At 50.8% G+C, this 21,495-nt stretch overlaps 1 protein-coding gene across 3 annotated transcripts in view; it reads left to right on the top strand.

The window, feature by feature from the left end:
- MBD4 (methyl-CpG binding domain 4, DNA glycosylase) overlaps positions 1-21,495 on the top strand; it is a 309,739-nt gene that overhangs the window by 98,884 nt on the left and 189,360 nt on the right. The gene's annotated exons all lie outside the window — the stretch shown is intronic.

Here is a 21,495-nt window from a genome sequence, read left to right on the forward strand (position 1 = left end):
GTTTAGCTTGCGACTTTGAAAGCATAATTTTTATCCTGTTTTTTTTTTTTTTTAATTTTTGGAAAACCTTTATTGGACAATATAGGCAAACCAATATGGGCCTACAACCCATCGGCCGGTCTCGAAATCGTTTAAAGCACAATAGCGAGCAATTGGGCAACTCAGCAGCATATCAAAACAAACACGATTAATCCAAGTTACTCTGTAATTAGTTGTGCTGCCGAGAGGTAGGAGAAGTGAAGGTTTAGTTTTAAAGTTTTTTTAAAGGTACGTCCAAAGTAGTAGGAGCCAAGAAGGATCAGAGTCCAAACAATCCGTACCAGGACCTGAATGGGCAACAGTATTCAGAAAAATCAGCGAACATTATCTATTGAACAAGAGGCTGGAGGCGAGTAACACAGGAGAGAAGCGAGCAAACATTATGGTACACCCCAGCCACTACCCACATCGCGCCAATCCACCCCTTGACCCAAAGAAATAGGAGAAGAAAGAGTAGAAGAAGAAAAAGAAAAATAAGGCCCATAGTAACTGAACGAACAAAGAAAGAACACCCCCCACCCTACACGCATGCAAAGGCTACAGCCTACCCCCCCCTTAGCAGTGTGTCTGTCGCCCCAAGAGTACCCGAAATTTAGGAGCAAGAGAAAGAAGGAAAAGAAATCACATCAGACCGGAGGAGGGCCAAATAAATGACCAAAACAATCAGCACTTTTGCCCTCGGCCACCCATCCCCGGACCCCGACCCAGTACCTGACCAACATTTATCTCCCACAATTGTCCTTTACAGTCCCAGCAATGTACATAACCGGATGCAGCCAAAAGGGAGGAACATCCTCAACCTTGTCCCCTTCGATCCAGCATGCCGACGGAGTCCAGTTCTAAAGCAGCGATCTTGGACGGAGAAAGCAAAAGTGAGGTCCAATGCAGAGCACGATGCCAGCCACCAAAGTCATTCCACCTCAGAGCCAAACGGTAAACGTCTAACCAAGAAGGGGCAACGCACAATCGCAATGCTTGAAGGGCAGCCGACCAAAACAGCAGTTGCAACTCCAGGATGGGCTGGTGGGACCCGCGATGTAGCCCCGAAACAGTCGTGTGGCGAGGCGTCCGGACACAAACCTCCAGTCTCCGCCAAGGACCAAGATCTCCACACGCCCCTGCATCCATACTGGGTAGCGCGGCAGCAACCACATCTCTTATCCAGCACCTTCAAGTCCGTCTGAGCAGGCTGGTGGTCACAGACAAACACAGGGTGTGGCGAGGTGCACAGCACATGGGGCTCAGCATGGCCATCCGAGGGCTCTGTATGCACAGATATATCCAGTCGGCATTCCAGATCCAGGGCCATGTCACGCACAGCTACATGGAGATCACTCAGGGCATACATGATATCAGCAAGTCTGAGGGACGCCGCAGGATAAGAGTGCGCTGCCGTCTCGCGCACCCTGGGCGCGGGATCACACCGTAGCCCCCGAGACTGGTCGCCGTCGGCCATCGCTTCAGCAGCCCACCAGTAGCCGGTCCGCAAATCACTGCCACTCCAGGGGGTACAGTAGCGGGACGGTTCCCTTCGCCTGACACCCGGCGTCAGTCCAGCGCAACCCGCTATGAATACCCCAAATGGCCGCCGGGGGTAGAGAGTCCCAGATGCCGAGCGCCCAGTTCAAGATGGCACCCGTCTCAGCGCTGGAAAACAAGAAGGTGCCCCGAGCCGTCCACAAGCGGAAGAGAGGGTAGAAGATATCTTCCACGGCGGTGACACAGGTCGGACGTGAAGGCGTGCAGGACAGGGCGGCTCGCTGCAGAAGAGAAAACAGTGCGGCAATAGCTATCCGTCTGCCGACCCCGTCCTGCTACAGTGTCAGCCGTTGTTGCAACTTGGAACGGCAGCCTCCAGAGAACAAAGACCCGGCCTCAGCACTTCAACACTGAGACAAGAACCGGGACACCTCGCCGTCTCTGCCACCAGGATCGCGCCGGGGAGCACACCACTGGACTCAGGAGCGCCTCACGGTTCCAGGACGCCGACAGGTGGGCAGGATAACGTGCAGGATCAGCGGCGTTTCGGGAGAAGAACGAGAGGGTCGGCGGAGCCGAGGGATCAGGCGGCCATCATGGTCTCGGGCTAGGCTCCTCCTTTTATCCTGTTTTTAACCTTATTTTAAACATATTCATTGTATCGTCCTAATTGTTGCTGCTAAATTATTAAATCACTTTGGAGCTACTAGCTCACTGCTCTGCTGCTGCTTCCTACACTTTGCACTTTAACCTCCTCCCAGGCACCTGAGGCGGAAAGCTGGGTGTTCCTAGGCCTCTGTTCTTTATTATTTCCTCCCTTTTTTCTACTCACCTCGCTTGTGGCGCGCTGCTCAGCCCTGCTCTAGGGTTTTTCCTAAATCGCCCCGGACTAATAACAAGTGTTAGGCCTGTGGCTGGCAACCTGGCCAGGGACTTATCTCTTCCCTTAATCCTTCCCCCAACAGTAGAAGGTGCTTACTGCTAAATACTAGGTCCTTGGATAAGCATGCGCGTGATGTTTATAATCTATTGACAGACTCTAAAGCAGACTGTCTGTTCTTGACAGAGACATGGCTGGGCGAGGGAGCAGGACCCGATATTGCTACTGCCATCCCCCCTGAGCCATGTTATTTTCAGAAAAGACAGAGCCTTTGGGAAGGGGGGGTGGTGTTGCCCTAGTCATCGACAGGCGCATCACATGCTCTATTCTTCCTTTGGATAACATCACTGGGTGTGAAGTTCTTGCCTTTTCCCTCTCCCTTTCACCCCAGCAATCTTGTATAGGGCTATTGGTCTATAGACCCCCGGGCCCAATGGGTACCTTCTTTGAAGAACTCCACTCGGTTGTCTCTCCGCTATGCCTTAGGTCCAACCACTGTCTGCTTCTAGGTGATTTTAATATTCATATGGACAAGTTGGATGACCCTGACTGCATAAAGCTCAATGACTTTTCCCGTATCGCCGGTCCCCTACCCACTGTAAAGGTCACACATTGGACCAAATCTTCTCCACTGTCCCGGTAGTCCTGGCCTCTCTCGCCCCTGTCCTGTGGTCCGACCACTTTCTAGTGGATTTTGAGATCCCTCTTAAAGAGAAGAGCGCAGATAGAGGACAGTGGAGTGAAGCGCATCCTTCCAGAGCTTTCCATCGGGTTTGCCCGACTATGCTGATGCAGGCCTTGGACATCTACCCTTGCCAGTTGACTGGGACTCTGGAAACGGATCTTGAGCTCTTGCAAGGATGGCTGACTCAACGGCTGGCCGACCTAGCCCCTCCCCTGCCCCCTAGGACTCTTTCCGTGAAATCATCGGCCCCTTGGTTTTCCTCGGCACTTGCTGATAAGCGACGCCAATGTAAAAAAGCCGAAAGGGAATGGCGTAAGCACTACGACGCCAGCTCAAAGGAAACATATAGGGCTATGGTTAGAGACTATCACCATGATATCACCGCTGGCAAAAAGTCATATCTGGCCAGTAGGATCGATGATGCCTCCAGTTCCTGTAAAGACATTTTCAGGATAGTCAAGGACTTTATATCCCCTCCGTGGTCCACTCCTAGAACCTCGCATTCTGAGTCCTGGATCTCCGAACTTGCTGATTTTTTTGCCAGCAAAATTCGGACCATCCAGACCTCCTTTAGGACTTCCAACACCTGCAATATTCTCAATTCACGATCTCTTGATCCTTGCTCGACTAAGGCGGGCCCTGCCCTCTTGAACTTTCCGTCCCTGACCTTACAGACTTCCTTAGATCTCCTCTCTAAACTGAAATCAGGTTCTCCGCTAGACCCGTGTCCTGCTAAATTCCTTGCGCAAATGGCCCCTACTCTCCATCTTATTAACCTGATACTTAATCTCACGCTCAGTACGGGTGAAGTCCCCCAGCCTTGGAAACAGGCACTCATTCTGCCACTGCTCAGGAAGACCAACTCGAGGAAACCTTGGACAGGGGAGGTAAAGCCATGGTGGTGATGCTCGACCTCTCCGCGGCCTTCGACACCGTCCCCCATGACCGCCTCCTTTCTAGACTCTGGGAGGTTGGTCTAAGGGGGACGGTGTTCCGATGGTTTTTTCTCTCGAATCGCCAGCAAACAATCTGGACCCCACCTTTTTCTGTTGCGATGCCGCCTTTGGAGGTCGGAGTTCCGCAGGGCTCAATCTTGAGCCCTTCGCTCTTTAACATCTATATGACCCCTCTGGCGGCATTGGCGGAGGATTTTGGGGCCCAGATCGTGTCGTATGCAGTCGACACACAACTCCTGTTCACCTGTGACGGGGGCCGCGATTTCGATGGGGCGTCTATTCGGGGCTGCCTTGGGGCTGTGTTTGACTGGTTTAGTCGCAACAGCCTCAAGTGCAACTCCGATAAGTCCGAAGTGCTTTTTTTCGGCTGCCCCGCGGACCCCAGATGGAAAGAATGGTGGCCTGCTGCCATGTTCGCTGCTGCCAGCGATTCAGGGGCTGCTAAAAATCTGGATATCCAGATTGACAACAGCCTCTTTCAGGGCCCAGGTGTCTGGTCTGACCGGAAGGTGTTTCGCAATCCTGAAGATGCTGAGAAGTTTTTGCCGCTCTTATCCTTAGAGCATAGAAAGATCATGGTACAGGCCTTGATAGGCTCTCGCCTGGACTATTCCAACATACTGTACCTTGGCCTCCCGGTCTTCCTCCTTGCGCGTCTCCAGGTTGTGCAGAACTCTGCGGCTCGGGCCATCTTTGGCCTCACTAGGAGAGCCAGGGCCAGTGAACTTCTTAGATCTCTTCACTGGCTGCCCATTAAGAAGCGGATCACTTTCAAGGCCCTGACCATTGCCTTTAAAGCCCTTCACGGTACTGGAGCCAGATATCTTCAGAAATGGATCAGCTTCTATCTACCTTCCAGATCCCTGCGTTCCTCTACCCAGGCCAGGGCAGTCACCCCTGTGAGCCGACGTGCCCGCTGTGGAGGGCGTTCCTTCAAACCTCTCGCCCCTCGCTATGGAACGCTCTTCCTCTTTCTCTCAGATCCAACACCAATCTTTCGGCTTTCAGGAGGGATTTGAAGACCCTGCTTTTCACGCAATAATTCGCTCTTTTATGAGCTTACTCTTTCTCTCGCTCCCTCCTCTTCCCTGGGTCCGCGAGGTTCTTTCAGCGCCGGGACACTCTCCGGAGTAGCCGTGCGCTATAAAAGTACCCCCTTAACATTAACATTAACATTAACCTGAACCTGTCCAGCCTCCACCTCCTTGGTTAGAGATTGAGCTGCTGCAGTTGACCGCTTTCGACCTTGCACCCCAAGTCTGATATCGTCATGGCGTAGAGGCGTCCCTTCACTAAAACTGTATACCCCTGTAGATTAAACAAATCTTTGGCACAGTGCACAGGAAAGGCTGTTGATCCTCTTTCTACCGCTCTTTCAGAAGTTCTGTTTCTTTCTTTGGCCCCGCAGGAGTCTACTTTGGGCACTCTTAAGGGCTATCTTTCGGCTATCTCTGCTTGTCAGACTTTCAGAGCAGCCTTTGTTGTTTAAATCCCCCATTGTTAGTAGGTTCCTAAAGGGCCTTACTCACTTGTCTCCTCCGTCTCCTTTTATAGTGACCCAATTGGATTTAAATCTGTTTTTGACTTTTCATATGTGTGCTCTGTTCGAGCCCCTTCATAGCTGCCCTCTCAGGCTTCTAACCCTGAAGGCTGCTTTTTTCTTGCCATAACCTCTGCTTGCAGAGTTTACGAGCTCCAGGCTCAGTCTTCCATGCCTCCCTATTTGTCTATCCATCCAGATAAAGTGGTGCTTCGTAAAAAACGTTGCTCCTCCCAAAAGTGGTCATGTCCTTTCATGTGGGACAAATTTTACCCTCCCACCCCCGCATCCCGCCTGGAACCAAAACGTGCATGGTCTTTTTATCTTGATCGTCCCAAAGACTTCCAAGGGGATGATCCACTCTTCATTGGCTATGTGGGTGCAAAGAAAGGTCAGGAAGTACAGTAAAAAACAGTCTTTTGGTGGTTTATCCTATGCATTAAATGTTGCTACTCGTTGGCAAAGAAGGAACCTCCTGTGAGGTTACGTGCTTAATCTACTAGAGCAATAGCGGCAACCACTGAGTTAAAATGCGTAGTCCCATATCTGGATATCTGTCGGGCAGTAACGTGGGCTTCTCTGTATGAAAAAATTCTTAAAAACATTACCAACGTTAAGGAGATGAGCTTCACCTTGAAAAGTGATCAAATCAGCACTTTTAATGTCTAGAAATGAATTCATTGGAAAAACAGATGTCGCAAAGAACTGTAAATACCACACCCGAAATTGTGGATTATGAAAGTGACCAAGATAACTAGAAAGAAGAATAATATCCCTTAGAAAAGACCATTATGCACAGAAAGTCCAAAGTGACTGACTAATGAAAAACAGTGTGGGAACATCAGTATGAGAAAAAGAGATGTAATTGTCCCCACCAGTTAGAGATAAGCCGTAATGTTGAATCGCTAACCTAAAGTAAAACCTTCCTGCACGAAGAAAAATGAGAAAGTTGTTTATGTTCGATAGGCAATTCCTGTAATAGCCTTGCACTAGTCTAGTAGCTGCTAAAACTATTGATGGACCAAGAGAAAAAACACACCACCATAAAGCAAGTTAAAATACAATTCCTAGAAACAAAAGTTCTATGCAATCTAAATATTAGTCCTCGTTGGCTGTATATGTCACTAGCATGTTAATTAGTAACATGTCAAAGTGTAGCTCCTGTGGAAAATAATGGTAAGTCTCATATTCTCAACTGGAAGATTCCAAAATAATTTTTTAGATTAACCTGCATATAGGGCGCATATAGACCAAAAATTCCTTTACAAAGTAGTCAAAAAAAGACTAAAGTAAAATAAAGAAGCCTATAACCTGGCATGGATTAGTAAACCAACTGTGCACGCATAAAGCCAATTGTGAGTGAGCCAAACCGCAAATAATAATTAGTTGTAAGTCAAACCTAAAAAAAAAAAATGTAACCCCTTGCGTGCGCGTGTCGGCCAGCGGCCGTAGCTAGCACTACCTCTGTAGTGCTGCGCACGTCCATTGGCCGACGCGGACCCGCCCACTCAATAGAACTCCCGCACCGTGGCGGAATTTGCGCTGTGGTTAAGGAGTTAAATGGCAAAACAATACACAATATGGGGCGTGGCTTGGGCGCCGATGGCGATGGTCCCCTGAGAGCTCGGCTCCGAGACTGAGCCCGGGATTATCCTGTTAATCGGAGGCCGCGGGGCACCCTAGCCCCCGCACATCGTTGTTCGGCCCGACTGGACCCTACTGAGGCACCTGGCGCAACCTGGACGGGTGGTGATCCGCCCGAAACTCGAAGTTTGTGGTCCCGAGGAGAGCGACCCAACATGGCGCCCGGACCCCTTTGTCCCCTCGGACGGGACCATTAGACTGGAGGAACGTCGCTGGTTACAGCGTACCCTCCGCTCTTTTGTCTTCCTGGAAAGTGAAGAACTGGACTTTGACCTGATGAGACTCTGGCATTGGTGATTGCGCCTGGATGGTCGGATGCCCCTACCATAGTGAACCCCGGCACACGGACGCCTGGAGGTCCTGACGGTGGTGCCGACCCCCGACGCAGCACTTGGCTGCATCCCCCGATCGACCCGATCCCATGGGAAGCACAGCCCCCTGGCGCCACAAAGTCTCTGGTGGTGTGGGTGGCCCTCGCTCCGGGTCCTCGTCAACCAGACGGGCCTGCCCGGCCTGGCACCGAGTGTCTCCGCCTCCTCCTCAGTGCTCTCCGACGACACGGTGGTGGCGCGAGCCGAAACTGTGGAGGTCCACCTTGCCCTGGAGAAGAGGATCACCAGCCCTCACCCTGAGGGCCAGCAATCGAGAGAGTTATAGCCGACGCCCGCACTCGGTGGCGCCTTTACCTGAGTCCACACTGTGCGCTTCCCGCGACATGGGGAAGCCGAGAGGGGCCAAGGGGACTACCCCGGCCGCCTCTGACTCGGAGACCCCGGACAAGGAGGGCCATGGAGACCCGGGAAGTGCTGGTGGCGCGCCGTTGCAGCAACAGTTTGACCGCGTCCTAGAGGCGATTGCGACCACACGCTCGGCCCTTCAGCAGGACATTGCCCAGGTGGCGACGAGCCTGGGCCTCCTTAGGGCGGATCACGGCAAGCTGTCGGACAGGGTCAAAGAAGTGGAAGGCTCGGTGAAAACCTTGGAGCCGGCGCAGCGATCCTTGGCCGCGACAATGAAAGATGCCCTATCCCGGATTTCTGCCCTGGAGCAGCGAGCGGAGGATGCGGAAGGCCGTAACAGGCGCAACAACATCCGAGTGGTAGGCCTGCCGGAGAAGATCGAAGATGGCGACATGGTGGCCTACTTGGAAGCCTGGCTCCGAGACACGATGGCCCCGGAGGGCTTATCCTCTTTCTACACCCTTGAACGAGCTCATAGAGTCCCAGCAAGGCCACCGCAACAGGGCCGTGCACCGCGTCCGGTGGTGGCGCGCCTCCTGCATTTTCGCGACAGGGACCTCATCCTCCATGCCGCTAGACATAATGGCCCCTTCAAGGTGGAGAACAGCCAGGTGAACATCTTCCCGGACTACACCTATGAAACCCAACGCAGGCGGTTTTCATTCTTGGCGGTCAAGCGCGAGCTCCGGAGCGAGGGCATCCAATACTCGCTCCTATTCCCTGCAAAGCTCCGCATCATTGTCGATGACAAGACTCAATTTTTTGATACCCCGGAGGATGTCTGTAACTGGCTTGAACTCTATAGAGCTGGGAAAGATGGTTTCGCCTCCGCATCTCAGTCAACGGCGGAGCCGGGACAGCGACGGCGATCTAAGAGGATACGGAGTCGCCGGGGCCGGTCGGGCGGCCCTTCAACTGCGGAGACATCGACGGAGCGGAAAGGAGTACTGGAGGTGTTGTCTGCACTGTCTGGTTCACGAGATGATACCATTGTAGAAGAAGAGAACCCTGGGGACGAGGGGGCATCGACGGACTCGGTGACAGATAGCATCAGCACACCGGTGATCACGCCGAAATCGGTTGAGGACCTTCTGGATGGACAGGGTTGATGGGGTGAGCTGCATCCTTTTGGGTGGGGGCCCGTAGCGGGGGTGGCGGGAGCCGATGGTTCAGCATGATCTCCGGAGAAGCGGGGGGTGGGGTGCCTTAATTTTGCCCCGAGGGTTTCCGTTACTGTTTTGGGCTTGCTTCAGTCCTGGTAGCCAGGGCATCGAGGGCCCACTGCCACCACCCAGCCCGCACCTGGCCCTTAAGGCCTTCCTACGGTGGCGACCGTAGGATTAGTTGGGGACGAAGGGTTTTCTGAGGGCATGGTTTGGATGGGAACTAGATGGAGCTATTTGGGTCCTGTTCTGGGGAGGGTGGGCAGGGGTTTGGTTAGCATAAGAGTTGTTGAGTTTTGGTTGGGGGAAATGGCCGCCATCAGTGCTGGGTTGATTGTTGTTCGCTCTTTGTTGGGACCCAGATGGGGAGACTTTGCACAAACAGTATGGGACAATGGCTGACGTTGCTAATGTGAAGTGTATTACTTGGAACGTGCGGGGGCTTCATACCATGTCTAGGCGGCACAAAGTCCATGCTTATTTAGTGCGTAGGGGAATACAAATGGCGCTGCTGCAGGAGATCCAAACCACATACAGTAAAGGGGACCCATGGGCAGTTTAATGACCAGCTCTGAATACATGCCCACCTAACATTAATCACAAGAGAGTATCAGAGGGTCAAGAGTGAGACAGGCTAATAATCAAAGACAGAGAAGGTGTAGCGCTCCCACTGGCCATATGACTAAGGGGCGAGTGCTATAAAACATGCCAGATCAAGATCAGTGTCTGGTCTCTGGCTCCCATCAGTCACCACTCGGAACCGCCCTTCATCATTTGGGGCTCCGAGGACCAACACTATACCAGATCTTGGTGTTCTAGCAGAAAGGGGTTGACCTTCCTGTTAGTCAGTAAGTGTTGGTGTTATGGTTGAAACCATATGTGTTGGTAAAGTGACTGACAGGGTTGAAAAAAGGTGTAATGTGCAGTGCAAGGAAAACCAGGACAAATCTAGAAAGGTGAATAAAATTGGTTTTAAGGAGCAAAAAATAATTTAATAAGGTATAACTCCTAGCACCAATGTTAAAAAAATAGCCAAGACAGGGTGAATTTATAACCTGTCTAGTGGTGTAACGTGGTCGACATGTTTCAGCAAAAACTGGCCAATAGCCTTGCTTTCTTCAGGACCTTTAAGATACAGCTACTGCAAACAAAGAAACCCAATGTGACAGATAAGTAAAAAGTAGTATAGGAACGACACAGAAAAGTCACCTGAACCTCCAGGTTGTGTCTGTTCCAGATCTCTTCATACAATCAGCAGTGGGCTGAAATAGAAAAGCATGGCGTGAGCTAATCCCCCCATACCTGTCTAAGATAAGCCTGTCTAGTATACCAGGTGCGATTTATCCACATAGGTGTAGTCCAAATCTTGGACTTTGAACAGGCACACTGACCAAATTAGTATAAAATACAAATCGTGGAAATTGAAACATTTCAAGTTTCACAGGATACTTCTTACCTGATTAGTAAGAAGTGAACACCTCACCTCGCCTGGCTACGGCTCAGGACTGGTGAAGCACCGCTCTAAAAAAGGGTGAATAAATCCAAAAACAAGAATCATCCACCATATCATGCCTGGACTGGATCAATAAGAGCACTTGTCATAGCTAGATGCTAGCAGTTAGTGTGTAGCGGTAACCGTTTGTAAACACAGGATATATCTCGTTATTAAGCTGTTGTTGCATGCTACCTTTAGTTGTAGGACCCAATGCCCACTGAGCTGTGCCAAAGGGTAAAACCATCTAATGTCTACAACAATACAAATAACACTGCGTGCCCCGTGAATGAAGGACTACCAATGCGTGGAACAAAGAGCAAAAAGCCAAACTGCTGCAGGAGACCCATCTGAACAAGGCGGAAGGGGCGGCGCTACAGCGTAGGTGGAGGGGGCAGGTCTTCTACACGTCGTACTCCGCGTATGCCAGGGGGGCGCTAATTTGGATTAGAGCTGGGGTTCCCTTCCAGGTCACAAACTCAGTGGTAGATCCAGAGGGGCGCTACGTGGCCATCTCGGGCACTCTGGGGGGGAGGGACCTGAATGTTTGTTGTGTATACGCACCTAACACGGACCAGATTGCCTTCCTTTCTAGGTTATCGGGCTCGTTGGCCCACTTTTTCACGAGGCCCCTCCTGCTCGGCGGGGATTTCAATTCGGTAGTGGATGTGGAGACCGATCGCTCGCATCCGCCCCTCCCTGACTCTCCGGTCCGCCGTGTGGCTAAAGGTCGTAGGGACTGGCAGATGCGTTGGGGTCTGACGGATATTTGGAGAGCGCAACACCCCGACGCTAGAGACTACTCCTACTTTTCGGGCCTACACGAGTTGCACGTTAGGTTGGACGGGTTTCTTGGCTCGACTGAACTGGTTTCAGCGGCGATCCGTTCCGAATACTTGACTAGGACCATCTCGGACCATAACCCCCTCCTGCTGGCCCTTCGCTGGTTTCCGGGGGCGCCGGCGGTGCCCACCTGGAAGTTACGTCCTGAGATCCTCGAGGACACTGTATTCAAAGCGGACTTAGGAGATAAGATCGAGGAGTATTTCGCGTCCAACAGGGGCACTGCGAGCTCGAGAGCGCTGGAGTGGGACGCTTTTAAGGTGGTGGTGAGGGGTTATTGCATCACCAAGAAGGTAGGTATGAGGCGGGTTATCCTCGATGACTTAGACGTGGCTGATCGGAGGCTTCGTGAGTTGGAACTCCGCCGCCCCGGGCACCCTGAACTTCAGGGACGCACGGCAGAGGCGAAGGAGGCGGTGGCGGCAGAGGTCGAGCGGCTGCGCTGCTTCGACTACAAGGCCTATACGGTTCGGTCCCTCGCAGAAGGGGATAGATCGAGCGCATTGCTGGCATGGCTGGCTAACCCTACGCGCCAGACCTCACTGACGACGTCCATGCGCATGGCGGACGGGACCATGGTGCACACTCAACCCGAGATTCTAGGCTGCTACCGGCACTACTACGATCAGCTATATCGCAGTCGTGCTGCCAAAGACCCTGACCTTCTCGAGGACTATCTGAGGCCCCTGGAGCTCCCAGCGGTGGAGCCTGACGTGGCGAAAGCCCTGGGGTCCGATATTGAACTGGGGGAGATCCGCAGCGCCATTAAAAAGATGGCGCGGAATAAGACCCCGGGTCTAGACGGTCTTCCTGTGGAATTTTACGCGGCCTATGCCGACCTCCTAGCTCCGAGACTGGTGATCGTATATAGAGAGGCGAAGAGGCTTGGCCGACTCCCCGGCTCGATGCGCGAGGCCCTGGTGGTTCCCCTCCTCAAGCCGGGACGGGACTCGGCCGATCCGGCGTCCTACCGTCCCTTATCGATGTTGACGGTCGATTATAAGATTCTGAGCAGCATCTTGGCCTCGAGACTGCTGGGCCACATGAGCTCCCTGGTACATGAAGACCAGGCTGGGTTCATCCCCAAGCGCAACACGACAATGAACATCCGTAGGTTGTTCCGCTTGCTGGGTGAACCGCTTGTGGATGCTCCGTGCCCGGTGGTCCTATCGGTAGATTTAGAGAAGGCATTTGATAGCCTGGAATGGGACTACCTGCACACTGTGTTGCGGCGGTTCGGCCTTGGCGAGGGTTTCATCAGATGGACCGCGGTCTTGTATACCTCCGTATCGGCCAGGGTTCGGGCGGGTCCGTTAATTTCCTCACAGTACCCGGTGGAAAGAGGCACGAGACAGGGCTGCTCGTTATCCCCACTTCTCTTCGCGCTGGCGGTGGAGCCTCTCGCACTGCTACTCCGATCGGGGGCTCATTACAATGGCTTCTGGACACCTTCGGGCCCGCACCACATTTCGTTATATGCCGACGACCTGTTGCTCTTCCTTGAGGACCCAGTTGTAGCCCTACATGGAGCTGCGACGGCGCTCACGGCGTTTGGGGAGGTCTCGGGCCTCCGGGTGAATTGGGCTAAGACATGCCTTTTCCCGGTTCGCAGAGGCACCCCTAGCCCAGTCCTCAATAGAGAGATTAGATGGGAACCTGACTGCTTCAGGTACCTGGGAGTGTATATCTATCATGAACCATCTGACCTCCTGGACGGAAACATTACCAGATGCAGTCGAGCGCTACGGGGTAATATGGACTTCTGGGCTACGCTACCGCTTTCGATGGCGGGGCGGGTCGCTCTCCTCAAAATGGTGGCTCTTCCCCGGTTGCTGTATTATTTCCGGGCGCTACCGGTTTGGATCCCGCCGGCCACATTTAGGCTCCTACGGTCAATGATAGTCGGATTCCTCTGGGGCTCGGGCCGCCGAAGAGTGGCCCTTAAAACCCTGATGAGGCCGAAAGCCGATTTTGGGCTCGCGGTGCCGGACTTTGAGAAATACTATCTGGCGGCGCAGCTCCAGACCCTCACCCAGGAGATTGCCAGGGAATTCCGGGGCCCGGAGGACAGGAGAGGTATGGGGATGGCCAGGCATGTTCTATCCTTCATAGCTCTACGCCAACGTTTGGCCTTGCAAGACCTGACGCTGGAGGAGAAGACCATTCGCCTGTGTTGGAACCGAGCCCACGCCCGGGGCCAATTGCGAATACCGTATGCGCCTGAAATACCTTTAGGGATGTTGACGGCCTTGCCCCATGGCGGTGATTGGTCACGGTTGGCGGACTGGGAGGACGCGGGGCTGCAGTTGGTGGGGGATCTTTATGAGGCTGGGGTGCTCTTGCCCTTTCAGGAGCTCATTGACCGCTTCGAGATTCCCCGCGGAGACTTCCTATTGCACTCGGCCCTGGTCCGAACGATCCAGGCGCACTGGAAAGGCGGACAGGAGGAACCTCCTACGTCTCCGGTGTGCCAATACGTCATGATGTCTGCGGGCACGGTGAAGGCGGTCACTTGCCTCTACGGTAGACTGATCAATGAAGGGCTGACCCCCCTTACGACCTTGAAAGCCCGTTGGGAGGCAGACATAGGCAAGGAGATCCCGGAAACGACCTGGTCTCAACTCGTGCGGCGGGCTTGGAAGGGGACGCGCCACGCCCGTTTTCAGTTGGTCCACTATTATGTACTCCATCGGGCATACCTGACCCCGGCGAAAATCCAACAGTACTTCGCCACGGGCTCGGCAACCTGCCCCAGATGCCCGGCGCCGGAGGCAGACCTCCTCCATATGTTATGGGCCTGCCCGAGTTTGTCCTCCTACTGGGTGGAAGTGGGGAAGACCCTGACGGAGGTGACGGGGAGACCCCTATCGGTCGATGCGGCGGTGGGACTCTTGCATTGGTTTCCACATACCCCCAAAAACAAAATTTCCAGTAAATTTATTGATTTGGGGCTTCTCTTGGCTAAACGAGAGGTGACCAGGAACTGGAAGGCACGAGCTGGTCCGACTGGGAGCAGGTGGCACAGCGAACTCTTGAAGTGGGCGGCGGGAGAAAGCACGCTGAGATACCAACTAGCTGGGAGACAGCATAACGAAAAGGCACAGGAGGCAGCGCTAGAATGGGAGACACTAGTGCAGGCCCTCAGGGACTATTGCGCCCCCAGCGACTCTGATAGCGAGAATGCGGCGCGCCCCGAGTCCCGATAGGCGATTGCGATTTCTATTTCTGATGTTCTCCTCTTGGGTCCTCTCATGAATCCTACTGCGGCTGCTACCATACACTGATGGCGGGGTTGGGTTGGGGAGGAATTACTTTGGAACTTAGTGTTTTGTGGGAGGGATTTTCTTTTGGGTTTTATGGGCTTGTTTAGAAAAGCAGATGACGGACAGTGGATCATCCGGACCAGCTTTGCTTTCCTGCTGAGCCCCCACTGGATTTTGACGCCTGACCTTTGGGCTGTGGGCTGAACGATTGTATATGAAAACATGCTGCGGGGGGTAGGTGGGATGCAGTTCATTGATTTTATTGGCTTTATGATGCTGGTCGTATATGTAACATTTTGCTGATTCCTGCAATAAAAATATATTTAAAAAAAAAAAAAAAACCAATACACAATAATGCAGCTACAAACATTATCAAACCAATACACAAATGATAAACTATAGTATTTAATTCACAAACAAATATTTAAAAAATAAACATTTACATTTTAATGGGTAAGTTGGAGCTTATCTAAATTCCATTGAGGTCAGTTATTGTCCATACTTCATTCTGTTCGATGCACTTGCATTGCTCTCTGAGTATACTAACTTAATTTCTTTAGTCTACAATTTCAGCTCGTTCATAGTTACATAATGTAAACATTTTCACTTTTAAATTTAGATTTTTATTAAACTTTACTAATTTTAAAATTTGTAATTTTCTGGCTGTCACGGGCCCCTAAGTAGACTTCGCAGACCTCCGGGGGTCCCCAGACCACAGTTTAAGGACCACTGGCCTAGCATATTCCTTCACGTATGTTTAGGAACAGACCCCTAGTTAATGTATATAAAGCAATTGTTGCTGCTGAGATTTACTGGCTTTCTTATATTACCTGGCCTCTAGACTGGAATTAGCGCTCACAATTTAAACTATTCAGTCAACATTGGTACTATAATGTGGATCCTCTTTTTACTTTGCAAAAATACAGTTTTTGACCAATTCTTTGTTGCGACCATTGGATGGCTCAAAGGTGGTAGATGCTTTGGAACAAAGTAAAGAGTTTGCTCCCTCGGCATGGAGTACTTTTGATAACGAGTGGGTCGGATCCTCTGAAGAACTTTTTAATTAATGAGACAGTCGTACAGCTTCCTATATGAAAAGTGGACCAACACCTTTAATAAGACTCTCCTTAGGGCCAGCTCAGGCTGCTCCATAACAATCCATTTCATGACCTACATGTCCATTAAACCCTGAGGATCAATACTTTAGGATTGATGGTTCAAATGATTTCACAGTACTTCCGAAGGAACTTTCCCTTGGTAGTCTTCTCCCAGTGGCTCTTTTAAAAAATAAAAAAGAAATTATGAAAACTTCAAAAACTGTGACTTTGAAATGTAAATTCTGGCTTTGTTGGAACAAGAGACTCAGTTATTCTAGCAACAAGACATTAAAGCAACCTCCTCAACGACTCTGCACTGGTATAGTAACCCTGACTTTGAACCTATATTCAGCACAAAATGCAGTAGAGGCCAGGCCACTGCACTCTGTCACTGAGCCCATGCATTCCCTCTTTAGAGAACCCTTTCCCACTGGACCTTATAGAGAGCTTTGGAAGGGTATTCCTTCGGATGTGTGTGTGCGCGCGCTTTAGCCTGTAGTTCTTGAGCCACAGCATCCACTTTAAAAGCTGCACACGTTCTCAAAATACTAATTTGTTGACAGCAAGGACACGCATGCCCAGATTATCGGACATTTAGAAGGCTGCTAAAAACCTAATTGTTATGATTCGTTTACATTTTTTCGGTGGCTGTAGTAATCTATAGCGCGGAGATAACCCACCGGGGTGATTTGGGCGCATTATAATTTAATAAATCTCAAATGAAGAGGCCAATTCTAACCCTGAGATTAGATGTTTCACTGGCGTGCCTTGCTCTGCCTGCATTTATGTTCCTAAGCAGTTGTGAAGGCAGTAGAGCTTGGACAAAGAGTATCAAAGATTATTTAAACTGTAGTTTGTTTGTTAATCCTTGTTGGTTCATTTAAGCTGCAGATGGATAATACTAAACTGACCTATACTTTAAGATACAATATTTATGGTGAGAAAGCAAACCTGAAGACAGCAATCTTGTGTATAAGGTTTTGCATTCTGGAACATTTAATTTGAGGAAAGTGTTTTGTTTTTTGAACTGTTACTTTACTATAACCACATTAATGTCATTATTTATCATCAAGGATTTCATTTTTCGGCATTTTAGTCTATTCTTTGGTTTTTAGTACTCAGGCTTTCTGTAAATGGACACGGAGAAAGAGCAGGTCCACAAGATTTGTGATGTCGCCCATACTAAGTAGCATGAGTTGATTGACATTTGTTGGAATGCGAAGGAGTAGAGTCCTGGAAAATTGAATAAAATACAGACCTGGATGTTAATAGCTGTTGAGGAATTTATGGTGGTAGTGTTGCTTGAGCCAGAAGATTGATCCTCAGTAGACACCAGCAGCCTAGGCTATCGCTGTTCGTTGGGCCAGAATGTGCAAAGAAATGGTAAATGCAGGCATAGAGGCCTGAAGAGATTCAAGCGATATGGGCACATTCCAGCTGTTTCCAAAATCCTCAACATGGAATTAGCTGGTTTCTACTTTAACATTTAATTTGGAGTGCCTTTTGCAGGTGTTTAGTGTTAGGACTGAAAGTAGTTCTTCATTGGGTAAATTAGTTTAGAATGATCACTTCCAGTGCTGGAATAGAGGATTAATATATAAATGAATTCCAACCCTTTAGGACCAGCCATGGCAACAAAAAGGAGCGCTTATGGGTCTCAACTGGATCCAGATTTTGTCTTGCAATAAATGATGACTTGTGGTAAAGCTTCTTCCAAAAACGTGTGTCTGTCTAAATAGACATACCATCTGGGCAATCTATCGGAAGGCTTCAGCTTTCCAGCCAAACTGGGTGAAAAAATGCAGACCAGCTTAAAAGTTTGTACTGTCCCTGCAATCCACAAGTCCTTTCTATCTCTATTGAAGTGTGGTTTGGTACCTTACTTCTATGGTCTCTTGCTTTCAGTCATTGAACCCTCTCTCCCTGTGTGCGATCTGTCACTGTTACACCTGGATGTCTCTTCTGTCATTGCTCTCTGCTCTCCTCCCCGGCTCCAAACCTAGAAATTGTTCCGTTCAGTGTGTAAGTTGCATGAAACCAGTGTAACATCCCACACTCTGCTTAGTATTTTGTTTACAGTGACTCTCTTCAATGTTATCATTACACTATGATTCTAAGTGCTATATTCTAGCAGGTCCTCATCCTAGCTCCTATACGCTCACTTGGTACTCGATCACAGCCACTCTTAACCTATTGCTAGTTTTCATGCATTTCTTAATTTACTTAACAGCACATTGTGGTATGAACAGGAGACGAGGGCCCTTTCTCTATCCAAGGCTGTCGCCCTGAGCGCACTAACTTCTTTCATAATCTATATAGGGAAATAATGTATTGATTTTTTTTTAAACCGTTTTTATTGCAGAAAACTCAATCCACAGCATATTCTTACATTACTCCTGGTCCGCTGACGCTAATGCGCCACTCTCGTATCACATATATTTTGTACACAGCCTTTAAGCCCACAACCCCAAGGTCGGGCGGCGTCAATCGGTGGATCCCCCTTCTTGATATCTCTTGAATATGGTTGTTCAACTTGCCAGGAGTTCTTTATTCCGCTTTTAACTTTTTCGCCCCTTCCACCCCTGCCTCCAACTGTCCCTCGCCTCCCTCCTGATCTCCCCCCCCTCCTCCCCCAACCTTCCCACCCACCCCCGAGTGTTTTCCCCTGCGCCTGAGCTCTACGTTGATATACGTGTATGTGTACTGTCAGGAGTGACTAATGCACTATTGAGAATGTGCTCCTGGTATGTGTATGGGGTCCTCATCGCCTGATTCAGAGAGTCCCTCCTCCTCCACTGTGCTGTCCCGCAAAGTCTGCACTAGCATCTCCCATTCCATAGCAGCCTCCATTGCTTTGTCGTCTGACCTGCGGCGGGCTAGCTGGTATCTAAGTGTACTTTCACTCGCTGCCCACTTAAGCATCTCATTAGTCCATCGTCTGAGCGTCGGACAGTTCTTCGATTTCCAATTTCTTGTTAATTCTCTTTTGGCTAAGATCAGGCCCATATCTACAAATTTGCTCGAAATCCTATTCCTGGGTGTATGCGGAAACCAGTGCAGCACACCTACCGCCTTGGTGAATTGTAACTCCCTGTCCGTCACACTGTTTAATGTCTCAATAATCTCCCTCCAATAGCCCCGTAGGTGTGTGCAGTCCCAGAGCATATGTCCCAGGTCTGCTCCTATCGGGTTACACCCAGGGCATGCCGCGCTCTCCACACCAAAATACTTCCCAATCTTCCCTGGTGTAAGGTAGGCTCTATGTAGGACGTACAAATGTATTAACTGAAAACGTGCGTTTCTCGTGCTCTTCCTCGCCCGCCTCACTATCTGTGCCGAAGTAGTATCAGGGATCTCTATCTGTAAATCTAGTTCCCATGCAGTTTTCAGTGCTGTTAGGGGTTGTAGCGTCTCGCGCAGCATCCTTGAGTAGAGGCACGTCACCGCTTTATACGTGCCGGCTGCCATCCTGGTGTATTGGCAAGGCATGGATGTGGTGGGCTCTTGGATCCCTTCCCCCCAATGTACCTGCATCGCCCATATTATAGCCGCATGCATCAGGAAGTCCCCCCTCGGGAGGTCAAAACGATCCTGCAGGGTTTGGTATGGGATCAGCTCCCCATCCTCATATAGATCTCCCTGCATCTGCAGCCCCGCATCCTCCCATCCGTGCAACCGCGTCCAATCTCCGCCATGAGAAAGTGCTGTCACCATACCCAACGGTATTTCAGGTGCGTACATGTGTTGTACCCCTGCTCGCCTCTGTGCTCTGTTCCAGCAGAGTCTGTACGTCTGCTCTTCCAGCGATAGATCTCTGATAGTCAGCTTCTGCTGCAGGGCTATGAACGCCAGCACATGCAGGGGGGTACCCCCCTCTCTCTCTCGTGCTCCGGCCCTCGATACACCCTCGCCACCTCCTGCGTGAATATCTGCAATTGAGCTGCCAAGTAATAGAGCTCGAAATCAGGGACCGCTAGACCTCCCTCATCTTTCGGCCGAAGCAACGTGGTCAGAGCTATTCTACGCCTGCCCGTGCTCCAGAGGAAAGATATCAGTCAAGACTTCAATTGCTGAAAGATGGATCTAGGTATCCATACAGGCAGTGTGCGAAAGTAGTAAAGGAGGCGCGGCAAGGCTATCATTTTCACCATGGATATACGTCCCGTCACCGAAAGCGGGAGGGTGGCCCAAAAGGTCATACTGCCCGCAACGCCCGTACACAGTGGCCCACATTGCCCTCGAGCAGGTCCGCAGCTCTATGATATATGTGCACTCCCAAATATTTCAGACAGTCATGCTCCCAGTTAAGCAGTGGGCGGGTGGCGGGTCTCGTTTCCCCCTGTCGTAATGGAAATCAGCAAGATTTAGACCAATTAACCTTTAGACCAGATAGCCTGCCAAATAACACCAGGAGTCTCTCTGCCCCCTCCAACGCCTCACTCGCGTTCTCTAGGAATAACAAGAGGTCGTCCGCATACAGCGAAATAATCTGTGGACTTCCCCGATAGACTAGGCCCTTATAAAAATGTCCCTTCCTGGCTTCTGCTGCAAAGGGTTTTATCGCTAATGTGAATAACAGGGGGGAAAGTGAGCACCCCTGTCTAGTGCCACGGCAAACCGGGTATTGGTTCGATACGAGGGAGCCCACTCGTACTCTTGCCATCGCCGAGGCGTTTAGCACTTTCGTCCAACGTATGTAGCAGTCTCCGAGGCCAAAGCTTTGCATGACCCTGTACAGGTATTCCATTCTAAACTGCCAAATTCTTTCTCAATATCAATCGATAGTACTACAGGCGTTTGCGTGTCTGGCATCGGCTCTCCCAGCAGGCGTATCAGTCGGCGTATGTTGACAGTTGTGTTTCTGGTGGGAGTAAATCCAGATTGGTCACTATGGACCAGCTCTGACATGTGCTGCAATAACCTGGTCGCCAGTATGGTGCTCAGAATTTTGTCGTCAGCATAGACAGCGGCCTATAGGATGCTGGGTACCTGCTCTCTCTAGCATGTTTCAACAACTGTATCATCAAAGCTTCACACATGGATTCAGGCAGTCTACCCTGAGACTTGGCCTTGTTGTACACTACCTGGAGCCGCGGAGCCAATTCTATATATTTGCTGTAAAATTCTATAGGCAGCCCATCCAAACCTGGGGTTTTGTTACGAGCCATATTCTTCACCGCGCTCCTAATCTCTCCTAGTTCTATATTCTTGCCCATGGCCTCCGCCTGCTCTCGTTCTAGCTGCGGCAACTGCAGTCCTTCCAGAAAGGCATCGATCTCCTTATCCTGCCCTTCCAGCGCGCTCTCGTAGAGCGTTTCAAAATACAAGCGGAAGCATTCTAGTATTTCCATTTGGGTGTCGTGCGTAAGGCAATCCTCCCCCTCTATGGCTAAGATCGGGTGGCTACGCCTTGTGAGGTTAGCCAGCCAGGCAAGTAGCGTCCCTGCCTTATCCCCCTCCGCATGCGCTCTTGTCACAAGTCTCATGATCAAATCAGCGGAGCCGCTCCATTTCAACGGCCACTGCTTCCTTGGCCGTGCATACCGTGTCCTGCAATTCCGGATGATTGGGGACGCGCTATTTCAGCCTCCCGCAGAGTTCTCTCCGCCTTCTCCAGATCATCTAGTAAGGCCTTGCGCGCTCCGGTATATTTCCCAATACAGTGGCCTCTAAC

Source organism: Lissotriton vulgaris, chromosome 9 (genome assembly GCF_964263255.1).
Source record: "Lissotriton vulgaris chromosome 9, aLisVul1.2, whole genome shotgun sequence".
Lineage (NCBI taxonomy): Eukaryota > Metazoa > Chordata > Amphibia > Caudata > Salamandridae > Lissotriton > Lissotriton vulgaris.